Here is a 15,312-nt window from a genome sequence, read left to right as displayed (position 1 = left end):
TTTGCAAAAGTCCATACTGACAAAGGCTAATAAGCATTCATCTAAAACGTTTCCTAGAAAAACTTTAAAAAGTCAATAATCTGGAGAGTTTTTGTAAGATGTTTCTTCCATCAACCAACGAAGAAACACATTGGTACTTTCCCATGATGAGTGAGTGCTTCATGATCTCTTGCACTTACATGTGCAGGAGAGTACTGCAATGGAAGCATGCTGGGCTCATAACCCAGAGGTAGGCAGATTGAAACTATCCTCTGCTATATGCATTTTTTTTGTTAATTAAAGTAATCCAAAACTGGGATTGATATTTTGTCTCTTTTATTTTTACTTAAAGTACAATAACTTTTACCATTTTAATTTGTGTTAATAGTATATTGACAGTATTGTTTTCTTTCAAAAATCCACTTCATTTTCTTTACCCTATTATTAAAATGGTAATTGACAAAAACAAACTACATTGTCACCAGAAGAGCAATACAAAATGTACAAGTGATATATTAAAATCATCTTTCCAGCTTGAATTTCAATGATGCATTGGGTCAACAATTTTGTGAGAAACATCTTCACCCTTAAATAAAGATTTTCTTAATATCTTACCTGTGTGCTAATTAGATATCACCTTGTTTTCACATTAAACAGACTTCCACATGAGAAAGCAGCAAGGATGCAGTGGCGTTAATGTTTCCTGGTGTCAACCTGTATTATTTCAGTAGACATTGAAATGAGGATACATCTTGCTGCCTTTCCAATGAAGCAAGTTTAATTTAGTAATAGGTGAAAAACCATCCCTACAAAGGTGTTAATCAGAGACTTAGCTTTGTGGACACTTTTCAGAGAACAAATTTGTTAGCATAAAAATAAAGCCAGAAAATGAAGAGCTGTTTAATCACGCAATTTGATTTTTTTGCCAGCATATTTCTTTTTCTCTGCAACCCACTGCTAAATTGTGCTTCCTAGATGTTTTTATAAAATCACTGAATCAAATCTAACTCTGATTACATCAGAGAAGGCCAGGTACCCTGCACCATAACAGGGGGTATGAAATTTGACTTGTCTACTTAAAGATCACCAAAATCTGATCACAAGGTCAATTACGTCCCTGGGTGGGATTGAACCACCAACCTTTTGGTTAATAGCCGTACACACTAACTGATTGCGCCACAGAGACACTTTGCAAAAGTACATACTGACAAATGCTAATAAGCATTCATCTAAAACGTTTCCTAGAAAAACTTAAAAAAATCAATAATCTGGAGAGTTTTTGTAAGATGTTTCTTCTATCAACCAACGAAGAAACACATTGGTACTTTCCCATGATGAGTGAGTGCTTCAGGATCTCTTGCACTTACATGTGCAGCAGAGTACAGCAATGGAAGCATGCTGGGCCCATAACCCAGAGGTAGGCAGATTGAAACTATCCTCTGCTATATGCATTTTTTTGTTTGTTAATTAAAGTAATCCAAAACTGGGATTGATATTTTGGCTCTTTTATTTTTACTTAAAGTACAATAACTTTTACCATTTTAATTTGTTTTAATAGTATATTGACAGTATTGTTTTCTTTCAAAAATCCACTTAATTTTCTTTACCCTATTATTAAAATGGTAATTGACAAAAACAAACTACATTGTCACCAGAAGAGCAATACAAAATGTACAAGTGATATATTAAAATCATCTTTCCAGCTTGAATTTCAATGATGCATTGAGGCAACGATTTTGTGAGAAACATCTTCACCCTTAAATAAAGATTTTCTTAATTCCTTACCTGTGTGCTAATTAGATATCACCTTGTTTTCACATTTAACAGACTTCCACATGAGAAAGCAGCAAGGATGCAGTGGCGTTAATGTTTCCTGGTGTCAACCTGTATTATTTCAGTAGACATTGAAATGAGGATGCATCTTGCTGCCTTTCCAATGAAGCAAGTTTAATTTAGTAATAGGTGAAAAACCATCCTTACAAAGGTGTTAATCAGAGACTTGGCTTTGTGGACACTTTTCAGAGAACAAATTTGTTAGCATAAAAATAAAGCCAGAAAATAAAGAGCTGTTTAATCACTCAATTGGATTTTTCTGCCAGCATATTTTTTTTCTCTGCAACCCACTGCTAAATTGTGCTTCCTAGCTGTTTTTATAAAATCACTGAATCAAATCTAACTCTGATTACATCAGAGAAGGCCAGGTACCCTACACCATAACAGGGGGTTTGAAATTTTGACTTGTCTACTTAAAGATCACCAAAATCTGATAACAAGGTCAATTAGGTCCCTGGGTGGGATTGAACCACCAACCTTTTGGTTAATAGCCGTACATACTAACTGATTGCGCCACAGAGACACTTTGCAAAAGTCCATACTGACAAAGGCTAATAAGCATTCATCTAAAACGTTTCCTAGAAAAACTTTAAAAAGTCAATAATCTGGAGAGTTTTTGTAAGATGTTTCTTCCATCAACCAACGAAGAAACACATTGGTACTTTCCCATGATGAGTGAGTGCTTCAGGATCTCTTGAACTTACATGTGCAGCAGAGTACTGCAATGGAAGCATGCTGGGCTCATAACCGAGAGGTAGGCAGATTGAAACTATCCTCTGCTATATGCATTTTTTTTTTTGTTAATTAAAGTAATCCAAAACTGGGATTGATATTTTGTCTCTTTTATTTTTACTTAAAGTACAATAACTTTTACCATTTTAATTTGTTTTAATAGTATATTGACAGTATTGTTTTCTTTCAAAAATCCACTTCATTTTCTTTACCCTATTATTAAAATGGTAATTGACAAAAACAAACTACATTGTCACCAGAAGAGCAATACAAAATGTACAAGTGATATATTAAAATCATCTTTCCAGCTTGAATTTCAATGTTGCATTGGGTCAACAATTTTGTGAGAAACATCTTCACCCTTAAATAAAGATTTTCTTAATTCCTTACCTGTGTGCTAATTAGATATCACCTTGTTTTCACATTAAACAGACTTCCACATGAGAAAGCAGCAAGGATGCAGTGGCGTTAATGTTTCCTGGTGTCAACTTGTATTATTTCAGTAGACATTGAAATGAGGATGCATCTTGCTGCCTTTCCAATGAAGCAAGTTTAATTTAGTAATAGGTGAAAAACCATCCTTACAAAGGTGTTAATCAGAGACTTGGCTTTGTGGACACTTTTCAGAGAACAAATTTGTTAGCATAAAAATAAAGCCAGAAAATGAAGAGCTGTTTAATCACTCGATTGGATTTTTCTGCAAGCATATTTTTTTTCTCTGCAACCCACTGCTAAATTGTGCTTCCTAGCTGTTTTTTATAAAATCACTGAATCAAATCTAACTCTGATTACATCAGAGAAGGCCAGGTACCCTACACCATAAGAGGAGGTTTGAAATTTTGACTTGTCTACTTAAATATCACCAAAATCTGATCACAAGGTTAATTACGTCCCTTGGTGGGATTGAACCACCAACCTTTTGGTTAATAGCCAAACACACTAACCGATTGCGCCACAGAGACACTTTGCAAAAGTCCATACTGACAAAGGCTAATAAGCATTCATCTAAAACGTTTCCTAGAAAAACTTTAAAAAGTCAATAATCTGGAGAGTTTTTGTAAGATGTTTCTTCCATCAACCAACGAAGAAACACATTGGTACTTTCCCATGATGAGTGAGTGCTTCAGGATCTCTTGCACTTACATGTGCAGCAGAATACTGCAATGGAAGCATGCTGGGCCCATAACCCAGAGGTAGGCAGATTGAAACTATCCTCTGCTATATGCATTTTTTTTGTTAATTAAAGTAATCCAAAACTGGGATTGATATTTTGTCTCTTTTATTTTTACTTAAAGTACAATAACTTTTACCATTTTAATTTGTTTTAATAGTATATTGACAGTATTGTTTTCTTTCAAAAATCCACTTCATTTTCTTTACCCTATTATTAAAATGGTAATTGACAAAAACAAACTACATTGTCACCAGAAGAGCAATACAAAATGTACAAGTGATATATTAAAATCATCTTTCCAGCTTGAATTTCAATGTTGCATTGGGTCAACAATTTTGTGAGAAACATCTTCACCCTTAAATAAAGATTTTCTTAATTCCTTACCTGTGTGCTAATTAGATATCACCTTGTTTTCACATTAAACAGACTTCCACATGAGAAAGCAGCAAGGATGCAGTGGCGTTAATGTTTCCTGGTGTCAACTTGTATTATTTCAGTACACATTGAAATGAGGATGCATCTTGCTGCCTTTCCAATGAAGCAAGTTTAATTTAGTAATAGGTGAAAAACCATCCTTACAAAGGTGTTAATCAGAGACTTGGCTTTGTGGACACTTTTCAGAGAACAAATTTGTTAGCATAAAAATAAAGCCAGAAAATGAAGAGCTGTTTAATCACTCAATTGGATTTTTTTGCCAGCATATTTCTTTTTCTCTGCAACCCACTGCTAAATTGTGCTTCCTAGCTGTTTTTTATAAAATCACTGAATCAAATCTAACTCTGATTACATCAAAGAAGGCCATGTACCCTACACCATAAGAGGAGGTTTGAAATTTTGACTTGTCTACTTAAATATCACCAAAATCTGATCACAAGGTTAATTACGTCCCTGGGTGGGATTGAACCACCAACCTTTTGGTTAATAGCCAAACACACTAACCGATTGCGCCACAGAGACACTTTGCAAAAGTCCATACTGACAAAGGCTAATAAGCATTCATCTAAAACGTTTCCTAGAAAAACTTTAAAAAGTCAATAATCTGGAGAGTTTTTGTAAGATGTTTCTTCCATCAACCAACGAAGAAACACATTGGTACTTTCCCATGATGAGTGAGTGCTTCAGGATCTCTTGCACTTACATGTGCAGCAGAGTACTGCAATGGAAGCATGCTGGGCCCATAACCCAGAGGTAGGCAGATTGAAACTATCCTCTGCTATATGCATTTTTTTTGTTAATTAAAGTAATCCAAAACTGGGATTGATATTTTGTCTCTTTTATTTTTACTTAAAGTACAATAACTTTTACCATTTTAATTTGTTTTAATAGTATATTGACAGTATTGTTTTCTTTCAAAAATCCACTTCATTTTCTTTACCCTATTATTAAAATGGTAATTGACAAAAACAAACTACATTGTCACCAGAAGAGCAATACAAAATGTACAAGTGATATATTAAAATCATCTTTCCAGCTTGAATTTCAATGATGCATTGGGGCAACGATTTTGTGAGAAACATCTTCACCCTTAAATAAAGATTTTCTTAATTCCTTACCTGTGTGCTAATTAGATATCACCTTGTTTTCACATTAAACAGACTTCCACATGAGAAAGCAGCAAGGATGCAGTGGCGTTAATGTTTCCTGGTGTCAACCTGTATTATTTCAGTAGACATTGAAATGAGGATGCATCTTGCTGCCTTTCCAATGAAGCAAGTTTAATTTAGTAATAGGTGAAAAACCATCCTTACAAAGGTGTTAATCAGAGACTTGGCTTTGTGGACACTTTTCAGAGAACAAATTTGTTAGCATAAAAATAAAGCCAGAAAATAAAGAGCTGTTTAATCACTCAATTGGATTTTTCTGCCAGCATATTTTTTTTCTCTGCAACCCACTGCTAAATTGTGCTTCCTAGCTGTTTTTATAAAATCACTGAATCAAATCTAACTCTGATTACATCAGAGAAGGCCAGGTACCCTACACCATAACAGGGGGTTTGAAATTTTGACTTGTCTACTTAAAGATCACCAAAATCTGATAACAAGGTCAATTAGGTCCCTGGGTGGGATTGAACCACCAACCTTTTGGTTAATAACCATACACACTAACTGATTGCGCCACAGAGACACTTTGCAAAAAGTCCATACTGACAAAGGCTAATAAGCATTCATCTAAAACGTTTCCTAGAAAAACTTTAAAAAGTCAATAATCTGGAGAGTTTTTGTAAGATGTTTCTTCCATCAACCAACGAAGAAACACATTGGTACTTTCCCATGATGAGTGAGTGCTTCAGGATCTCTTGAACTTACATGTGCAGCAGAGTACTGCAATGGAAGCATGCTGGGCCCATAACCGAGAGGTAGGCAGATTGAAACTATCCTCTGCTATATGCATTTTTTTTTTGTTAATTAAAGTAATCCAAAACTGGGATTGATATTTTGTCTCTTTTATTTTTACTTAAAGTACAATAACTTTTACCATTTTAATTTGTTTTAATAGTATATTGACAGTATTGTTTTCTTTCAAAAATCCACTTCATTTTCTTTACCCTATTATTAAAATGGTAATTGACAAAAACAAACTACATTGTCACCAGAAGAGCAATACAAAATGTACAAGTGATATATTAAAATCATCTTTCCAGCTTGAATTTCAATGTTGCATTGGGTCAACAATTTTGTGAGAAACATCTTCACCCTTAAATAAAGATTTTCTTAATTCCTTACCTGTGTGCTAATTAGATATCACCTTGTTTTCACATTAAACAGACTTCCACATGAGAAAGCAGCAAGGATGCAGTGGCGTTAATGTTTCCTGGTGTCAACTTGTATTATTTCAGTAGACATTGAAATGAGGATGCATCTTGCTGCCTTTCCAATGAAGCAAGTTTAATTTAGTAATAGGTGATAAACCATCCTTACAAAGGTGTTAATCAGAGACTTGGCTTTGTGGACACTTTTCAGAGAACAAATTTGTTAGCATAAAAATAAAGCCAGAAAATGAAGAGCTGTTTAATCACTCGATTGGATTTTTCTGCCAGCATATTTTTTTTCTCTGCAACCCACTGCTAAATTGTGCTTCCTAGCTGTTTTTTATAAAATCACTGAATCAAATCTAACTCTGATTACATCAGAGAAGGCCATGTACCCTACACCATAAGAGGAGGTTTGAAATTTTGACTTGTCTACTTAAATATCACCAAAATCTGATCACAAGGTTAATTACATCCCTGGGTGGGATTGAACCACCAACCTTTTGGTTAATAGCCAAACACACTAACCGATTGCGCCACAGAGACACTTTGCAAAAGTCCATACTGACAAAGGCTAATAAGCATTCATCTAAAACGTTTCCTAGAAAAACTTTAAAAAGTCAATAATCTGGAGAGTTTTTGTAAGATGTTTCTTCCATCAACCAACGATGAAACACATTGGTACTTTCCCATGATGAGTGAGTGCTTCATGATCTCTTGCACTTACATGTGCAGGAGAGTACTGCAATGGAAGCATGCTGGGCTCATAACCCAGAGGTAGGCAGATTGAAACTATCCTCTGCTATATGCATTTTTTTTGTTAATTAAAGTAATCCAAAACTGGGATTGATATTTTGTCTCTTTTATTTTTACTTAAAGTACAATAACTTTTACCATTTTAATTTGTGTTAATAGTATATTGACAGTATTGTTTTCTTTCAAAAATCCACTTCATTTTCTTTACCCTATTATTAAAATGGTAATTGACAAAAACAAACTACATTGTCACCAGAAGAGCAATACAAAATGTACAAGTGATATATTAAAATCATCTTTCCAGCTTGAATTTTAATGATGCATTGGGTCAACAATTTTGTGAGAAACATCTTCACCCTTAAATAAAGATTTTCTTAATATCTTACCTGTGTGCTAATTAGATATCACCTTGTTTTCACATTAAACAGACTTCCACATGAGAAAGCAGCAAGGATGCAGTGGCGTTAATGTTTCCTGGTGTCAACCTGTATTATTTCAGTAGACATTGAAATGAGGATACATCTTGCTGCCTTTCCAATGAAGCAAGTTTAATTTAGTAATAGGTGAAAAACCATCCCTACAAAGGTGTTAATCAGAGACTTGGCTTTGTGGACACTTTTCAGAGAACAAATTTGTTAGCATAAAAATAAAGCCAGAAAATGAAGAGCTGTTTAATCACTCAATTGGATTTTTTTGCCAGCATATTTCTTTTTCTCTGCAACCCACTGCTAAATTGTGCTTCCTAGCTGTTTTTTATAAAATCACTGAATCAAATCTAACTCTGATTACATCAAAGAAGGCCATGTACCCTACACCATAAGAGGAGGTTTGAAATTTTGACTTGTCTACTTAAATATCACCAAAATCTGATCACAAGGTTAATTACGTCCCTGGGTGGGATTGAACCACCAACCTTTTGGTTAATAGCCAAACACACTAACCGATTGCGCCACAGAGACACTTTGCAAAAGTCCATACTGACAAAGGCTAATAAGCATTCATCTAAAACGTTTCCTAGAAAAACTTTAAAAAGTCAATAATCTGGAGAGTTTTTGTAAGATGTTTCTTCCATCAACCAACGAAGAAACACATTGGTACTTTCCCATGATGAGTGAGTGCTTCAGGATCTCTTGCACTTACATGTGCAGCAGAGTACTGCAATGGAAGCATGCTGGGCCCATAACCCAGAGGTAGGCAGATTGAAACTATCCTCTGCTATATGCATTTTTTTTGTTAATTAAAGTAATCCAAAACTGGGATTGATATTTTGTCTCTTTTATTTTTACTTAAAGTACAATAACTTTTACCATTTTAATTTGTTTTAATAGTATATTGACAGTATTGTTTTCTTTCAAAAATCCACTTCATTTTCTTTACCCTATTATTAAAATGGTAATTGACAAAAACAAACTACATTGTCACCAGAAGAGCAATACAAAATGTACAAGTGATATATTAAAATCATCTTTCCAGCTTGAATTTCAATGATGCATTGGGTCAACAATTTTGTGAGAAACATCTTCACCCTTAAATAAAGATTTTCTTAATTCCTTACCTGTGTGCTAATTAGATATCACCTTGTTTTCACATTAAACAGACTTCCACATGAGAAAGCAGCAAGGATGCAGTGGCGTTAATGTTTCCTGGTGTCAACCTGTATTATTTCAGTAGACATTGAAATGAGGATACATCTTGCTGCCTTTCCAATGAAGCAAGTTTAATTTAGTAATAGGTGAAAAACCATCCCTACAAAGGTGTTAATCAGAGACTTGGCTTTGTGGACACTTTTCAGAGAACAAATTTGTTAGCATAAAAATAAAGCCAGAAAATGAAGAGCTGTTTAATCACGCAATTTGATTTTTTTGCCAGCATATTTCTTTTTCTCTGCAACCCAATGCTAAATTGTGCTTCCTAGATGTTTTTATAAAATCACTGAATCAAATCTAACTCTGATTACATCAGAGAAGGCCAGGTACCCTACACCATAACAGGGGGTATGAAATTTGACTTGTCTACTTAAAGATCACAAAAATCTGATAACAAGGTCAATTAGGTCCCTGGGTGGGATTGAACCACCAACCTTTTGGTTAATAGCCGTACATACTAACTGATTGCACCACAGAGACACTTTGCAAAAGTCCATACTGACAAAGGCTAATAAGCATTCATCTAAAACGTTTCCTAGAAAAACTTTAAAAAGTCAATAATCTGGAGAGTTTTTGTAAGATGTTTCTTCCATCAACCAACGAAGAAACACATTGGTACTTTCCCATGATGAGTGAGTGCTTCAGGATCTCTTGAACTTACATGTGCAGCAGAGTACTGCAATGGAAGCATGCTGGGCTCATAACCGAGAGGTAGGCAGATTGAAACTATCCTCTGCTATATGCATTTTTTTTTTGTTAATTAAAGTAATCCAAAACTGGGATTGATATTTTGTCTCTTTTATTTTTACTTAAAGTACAATAACTTTTACCATTTTAATTTGTTTTAATAGTATATTGACAGTATTGTTTTCTTTCAAAAATCCACTTCATTTTCTTTACCCTATTATTAAAATGGTAATTGACAAAAACAAACTACATTGTCACCAGAAGAGCAATACAAAATGTACAAGTGATATATTAAAATCATCTTTCCAGCTTGAATTTCAATGTTGCATTGGGTCAACAATTTTGTGAGAAACATCTTCACCCTTAAATAAAGATTTTCTTAATTCCTTACCTGTGTGCTAATTAGATATCACCTTGTTTTCACATTAAACAGACTTCCACATGACCACATGAGAAAGCAGCAAGGATGCAGTGGCGTTAATGTTTCCTGGTGTCAACTTGTATTATTTCAGTACACATTGAAATGAGGATGCATCTTGCTGCCTTTCCAATGAAGCAAGTTTAATTTAGTAATAGGTGAAAAACCATCCTTACAAAGGTGTTAATCAGAGACTTGGCTTTGTGGACACTTTTCAGAGAACAAATTTGTTAGCATAAAAATAAAGCCAGAAAATGAAGAGCTGTTTAATCACTCAATTGGATTTTTTTGCCAGCATATTTCTTTTTCTCTGCAACCCACTGCTAAATTGTGCTTCCTAGCTGTTTTTTATAAAATCACTGAATCAAATCTAACTCTGATTACATCAAAGAAGGCCATGTACCCTACACCATAACAGGGGGTATGAAATTTGACTTGTCTACTTAAAGATCACCAAAATCTGATAACAAGGTCAATTACGTCCCTGGGTGGGATTGAACCACCAACCTTTTGGTTAATAGCCGTACACACTAACTGATTGCGCCACAGAGACACTTTGCAAAAGTACATACTGACAAATGCTAATAAGCATTCATCTAAAACGTTTCCTAGAAAAACTTAAAAAAATCAATAATCTGGAGAGTTTTTGTAAGATGTTTCTTCTATCAACCAACGAAGAAACACATTGGTACTTTCCCATGATGAGTGAGTGCTTCAGGATCTCTTGCACTTACATGTGCAGCAGAGTACAGCAATGGAAGCATGCTGGGCCCATAACCCAGAGGTAGGCAGATTGAAACTATCCTCTGCTATATGCATTTTTTTGTTTGTTAATTAAAGTAATCCAAAACTGGGATTGATATTTTGGCTCTTTTATTTTTACTTAAAGTACAATAACTTTTACCATTTTAATTTGTTTTAATAGTATATTGACAGTATTGTTTTCTTTCAAAAATCCACTTAATTTTCTTTACCCTATTATTAAAATGGTAATTGACAAAAACAAACTACATTGTCACCAGAAGAGCAATACAAAATGTACAAGTGATATATTAAAATCATCTTTCCAGCTTGAATTTCAATGATGCATTGGGGCAACGATTTTGTGAGAAACATCTTCACCCTTAAATAAAGATTTTCTTAATTCCTTACCTGTGTGCTAATTAGATATCACCTTGTTTTCACATTAAACAGACTTCCACATGAGAAAGCAGCAAGGATGCAGTGGCGTTAATGTTTCCTGGTGTCAACCTGTATTATTTCAGTAGACATTGAAATGAGGATGCATCTTGCTGCCTTTCCAATGAAGCAAGTTTAATTTAGTAATAGGTGAAAAACCATCCTTACAAAGGTGTTAATCAGAGACTTGGCTTTGTGGACACTTTTCAGAGAACAAATTTGTTAGCATAAAAATAAAGCCAGAAAATAAAGAGCTGTTTAATCACTCTATTGGATTTTTCTGGCAGCATATTTTTTTTTTCTGCAACCCACTGCTAAATTGTGCTTCCTAGCTGTTTTTATAAAATCACTGAATCAAATCTAACTCTGATTACATCAGAGAAGGCCAGGTACCCTACACCATAACAGGGGGTTTGAAATTTTGACTTGTCTACTTAAAGATCACCAAAATCTGATAACAAGGTCAATTAGGTCCCTCGGTGGGATTGAACCACCAACCTTTTGGTTAATAGCCGTACATACTAACTGATTGCGCCACAGAGACACTTTGCGAAAGTCCATACTGACAAAGGCTAATAAGCATTCATCTAAAACGTTTCCTAGAAAAACTTTAAAAAGTCAATAATCTGGAGAGTTTTTGTAAGATGTTTCTTCCATCAACCAACGAAGAAACACATTGGTACTTTCCCATGATGAGTGAGTGCTTCAGGATCTCTTGAACTTACATGTGCAGCAGAGTACTGCAATGGAAGCATGCTGGGCCCATAACCCAGAGGTAGGCAGATTGAAACTATCCTCTGCTATATGCATTTTTTTTTTTGTTAATTAAAGTAATCCAAAACTGGGATTGATATTTTATCTCTTTTATTTTTACTTAAAGTACAATAACTTTTACCATTTTAATTTGTTTTAATAGTATATTGACAGTATTGTTTTCTTTCAAAAATCCACTTCATTTTCTTTACCCTATTATTAAAATGGTAATTGACAAAAACAAACTACATTGTCACCAGAAGAGCAATACAAAATGTACAAGTGATATATTAAAATCATCTTTCCAGCTTGAATTTCAATGATGCATTGGGTCAACAATTTTGTGAGAAACATCTTCACCCTTAAATAAAGATTTTCTTAATTCCTTACCTGTGTGCTAATTATATATCACCTTGTTTTCACATTAAACAGACTTCCACATGAGAAAGCAGCAAGGATGCAGTGGCGTTAATGTTTCCTGGTGTCAACTTGTATTATTTCAGTAGACATTGAAATGAGGATGCATCTTGCTGCCTTTCCAATGAAGCAAGTTTAATTTAGTAATAGGTGAAAAACCATCCATACAAAGGTGTTAATCAGAGACTTGGCTTTGTGGACACTTTTCAGAGAACAAATTTGTTAGCATAAAAATAAAGCCAGAAAATAAAGAGCTGTTTAATCACTCAATTGGATTTTTCTGCCAGCATATATTTTTTCTCTGCAACCCACTGCTAAATTGTGCTTCCTAGCTGTTTTTATAAAATCACTGAATCAAATCTAACTCTGATTACATCAGAGAAGGCCAGGTACCCTACACCATAACAGGGGGTTTGAAATTTTGACTTGTCTACTTAAAGATCACCAAAATCTGATAACAAGGTCAATTAGGTCCCTGGGTGGGATTGAACCACCAACCTTTTGGTTAATAGCCGTACATACTAACTGATTGCGCCACAGAGACACTTTGCAAAAAGTACATACTGACAAATGCTAATAAGCATTCATCTAAAACGTTTCCTAGAAAAACTTAAAAAAGTCAATAATCTGGAGAGTTTTTGTAAGATGTTTCTTCTATCAACCAACGAAGGAACACATTGGTACTTTCCCATGATGAGTGAGTGCTTCAGGATCTCTTGCACTTACATGTGCAGCAGAGTACAGCAATGGAAGCATGCTGGGCCCATAACCCAGAGGTAGGCAGATTAAAACTATCCTCTGCTATATGCATTTTTTTGTTTGTTAATTAAAGTAATCCAAAACTGGGATTGATATTTTGGCTCTTTTATTTTTACTTAAAGTACAATAACTTTTACCATTTTAATTTGTTTTAATAGTATATTGACAGTATTGTTTTCTTTCAAAAATCCACTTAATTTTCTTTACCCTATTATTAAAATGGTAATTGACAAAAACAAACTACATTGTCACCAGAAGAGCAATACAAAATGTACAAGTGATATATTAAAATCATCTTTCCAGCTTGAATTTCAATGATGCATTGGGGCAACGATTTTGTGAGAAACATCTTCACCCTTAAATAAAGATTTTCTTAATTCCTTACCTGTGTGCTAATTAGATATCACCTTGTTTTCACATTAAACAGACTTCCACATGAGAAAGCAGCAAGGATGCAGTGGCGTTAATGTTTCCTGGTGTCAACCTGTATTATTTCAGTAGACATTGAAATGAGGATGCATCTTGCTGCCTTTCCAATGAAGCAAGTTTAATTTAGTAATAGGTGAAAAACCATCCTTACAAAGGTGTTAATCAGAGACTTGGCTTTGTGGACACTTTTCAGAGAACAAATTTGTTAGCATAAAAATAAAGCCAGAAAATGAAGAGCTGTTTAATCACTCGATTGGATTTTTCTGCCAGCATATTTTTTTTCTCTGCAACCCACTGCTAAATTGTGCTTCCTAGCTGTTTTTTATAAAATCACTGAATCAAATCTAACTCTGATTACATCAGAGAAGGCCATGTACCCTACACCATAAGAGGAGGTTTGAAATTTTGACTTGTCTACTTAAATATCACCAAAATCTGATCACAAGGTTAATTACGTCCCTGGGTGGGATTGAACCACCAACCTTTTGGTTAATAGCCAAACACACTAACCGATTGCGCCACAGAGACACTTTGCAAAAGTCCATACTGACAAAGGCTAATAAGCATTCATCTAAAACGTTTCCTAGAAAAACTTTAAAAAGTCAATAATCTGGAGAGTTTTTGTAAGATGTTTCTTCCATCAACCAACGAAGAAACACATTGGTACTTTCCCATGATGAGTGAGTGCTTCAGGATCTCTTGCACTTACATGTGCAGCAGAGTACTGCAATGGAAGCATGCTGGGCCCATAACCCAGAGGTAGGCAGATTGAAACTATCCTCTGCTATATGCATTTTTTTTGTTAATTAAAGTAATCCAAAACTGGGATTGATATTTTGTCTCTTTTATTTTTACTTAAAGTACAATAACTTTTACCATTTTAATTTGTTTTAATAGTATATTGACAGTATTGTTTTCTTTCAAAAATCCACTTCATTTTCTTTACCCTATTATTAAAATGGTAATTGACAAAAACAAACTACATTGTCACCAGAAGAGCAATACAAAATGTACAAGTGATATATTAAAATCATCTTTCCAGCTTGAATTTCAATGATGCATTGGGTCAACAATTTTGTGAGAAACATCTTCACCCTTAAATAAAGATTTTCTTAATTCCTTACCTGTGTGCTAATTAGATATCACCTTGTTTTCACATTAAACAGACTTCCACATGAGAAAGCAGCAAGGATGCAGTGGCGTTAATGTTTCCTGGTGTCAACCTGTATTATTTCAGTAGACATTGAAATGAGGATACATCTTGCTGCCTTTCCAATGAAGCAAGTTTAATTTAGTAATAGGTGAAAAACCATCCCTACAAAGGTGTTAATCAGAGACTTGGCTTTGTGGACACTTTTCAGAGAACAAATTTGTTAGCATAAAAATAAAGCCAGAAAATGAAGAGCTGTTTAATCACGCAATTTGATTTTTTTGCCAGCATATTTCTTTTTCTCTGCAACCCACTGCTAAATTGTGCTTCCTAGATGTTTTTATAAAATCACTGAATCAAATCTAACTCTGATTACATCAGAGAAGGCCAGGTACCCTACACCATAACAGGGGGTATGAAATTTGACTTGTCTACTTAAAGATCACCAAAATCTGATAACAAGGTCAATTACGTCCCTGGGTGGGATTGAACCACCAACCTTTTGGTTAATAGCCGTACACACTAACTGATTGCGCCACAGAGACACTTTGCAAAAGTCCATACTGACAAATGCTAATAAGCATTCATCTAAAACGTTTCCTAGAAAAACTTAAAAAAATCAATAATCTGGAGAGTTTTTGTAAGATGTTT

General features: G+C 34.5%; 4 non-coding genes across 4 annotated transcripts; all 4 read right to left on the bottom strand.

Annotated features, from left to right (window-relative positions):
• Positions 1 to 4,601: 4,601 nt before the first annotated feature.
• TRNAN-AUU (transfer RNA asparagine (anticodon AUU)) lies at positions 4,602 to 4,675 on the bottom strand. Its single transcript has one exon. It is a non-coding gene; the product is annotated as a tRNA-Asn (tRNA).
• Positions 4,676 to 6,939: 2,264 nt separating this feature from the next.
• Positions 6,940 to 7,013, bottom strand: TRNAN-AUU (transfer RNA asparagine (anticodon AUU)). The gene has a single exon. It is a non-coding gene; the product is annotated as a tRNA-Asn (tRNA).
• Positions 7,014 to 8,108: 1,095 nt separating this feature from the next.
• On the bottom strand, positions 8,109 to 8,182 carry TRNAN-AUU (transfer RNA asparagine (anticodon AUU)). The gene has a single exon. It is a non-coding gene; the product is annotated as a tRNA-Asn (tRNA).
• A 5,783-nt stretch (positions 8,183 to 13,965) lies between these two features.
• On the bottom strand, positions 13,966 to 14,039 carry TRNAN-AUU (transfer RNA asparagine (anticodon AUU)). Its single transcript has one exon. It is a non-coding gene; the product is annotated as a tRNA-Asn (tRNA).
• Between the last annotated feature and the right edge of the window lie 1,273 nt (positions 14,040 to 15,312).

The sequence above is a fragment of the Pseudophryne corroboree genome, unplaced genomic scaffold (assembly GCF_028390025.1).
Source record: "Pseudophryne corroboree isolate aPseCor3 unplaced genomic scaffold, aPseCor3.hap2 scaffold_798, whole genome shotgun sequence".
Taxonomy (NCBI): Eukaryota; Metazoa; Chordata; class Amphibia; order Anura; family Myobatrachidae; genus Pseudophryne; species Pseudophryne corroboree.
The sequence above is the reverse complement of the archived record's forward strand: the minus strand, read 5'-3'. Positions and strand labels throughout refer to the sequence as shown.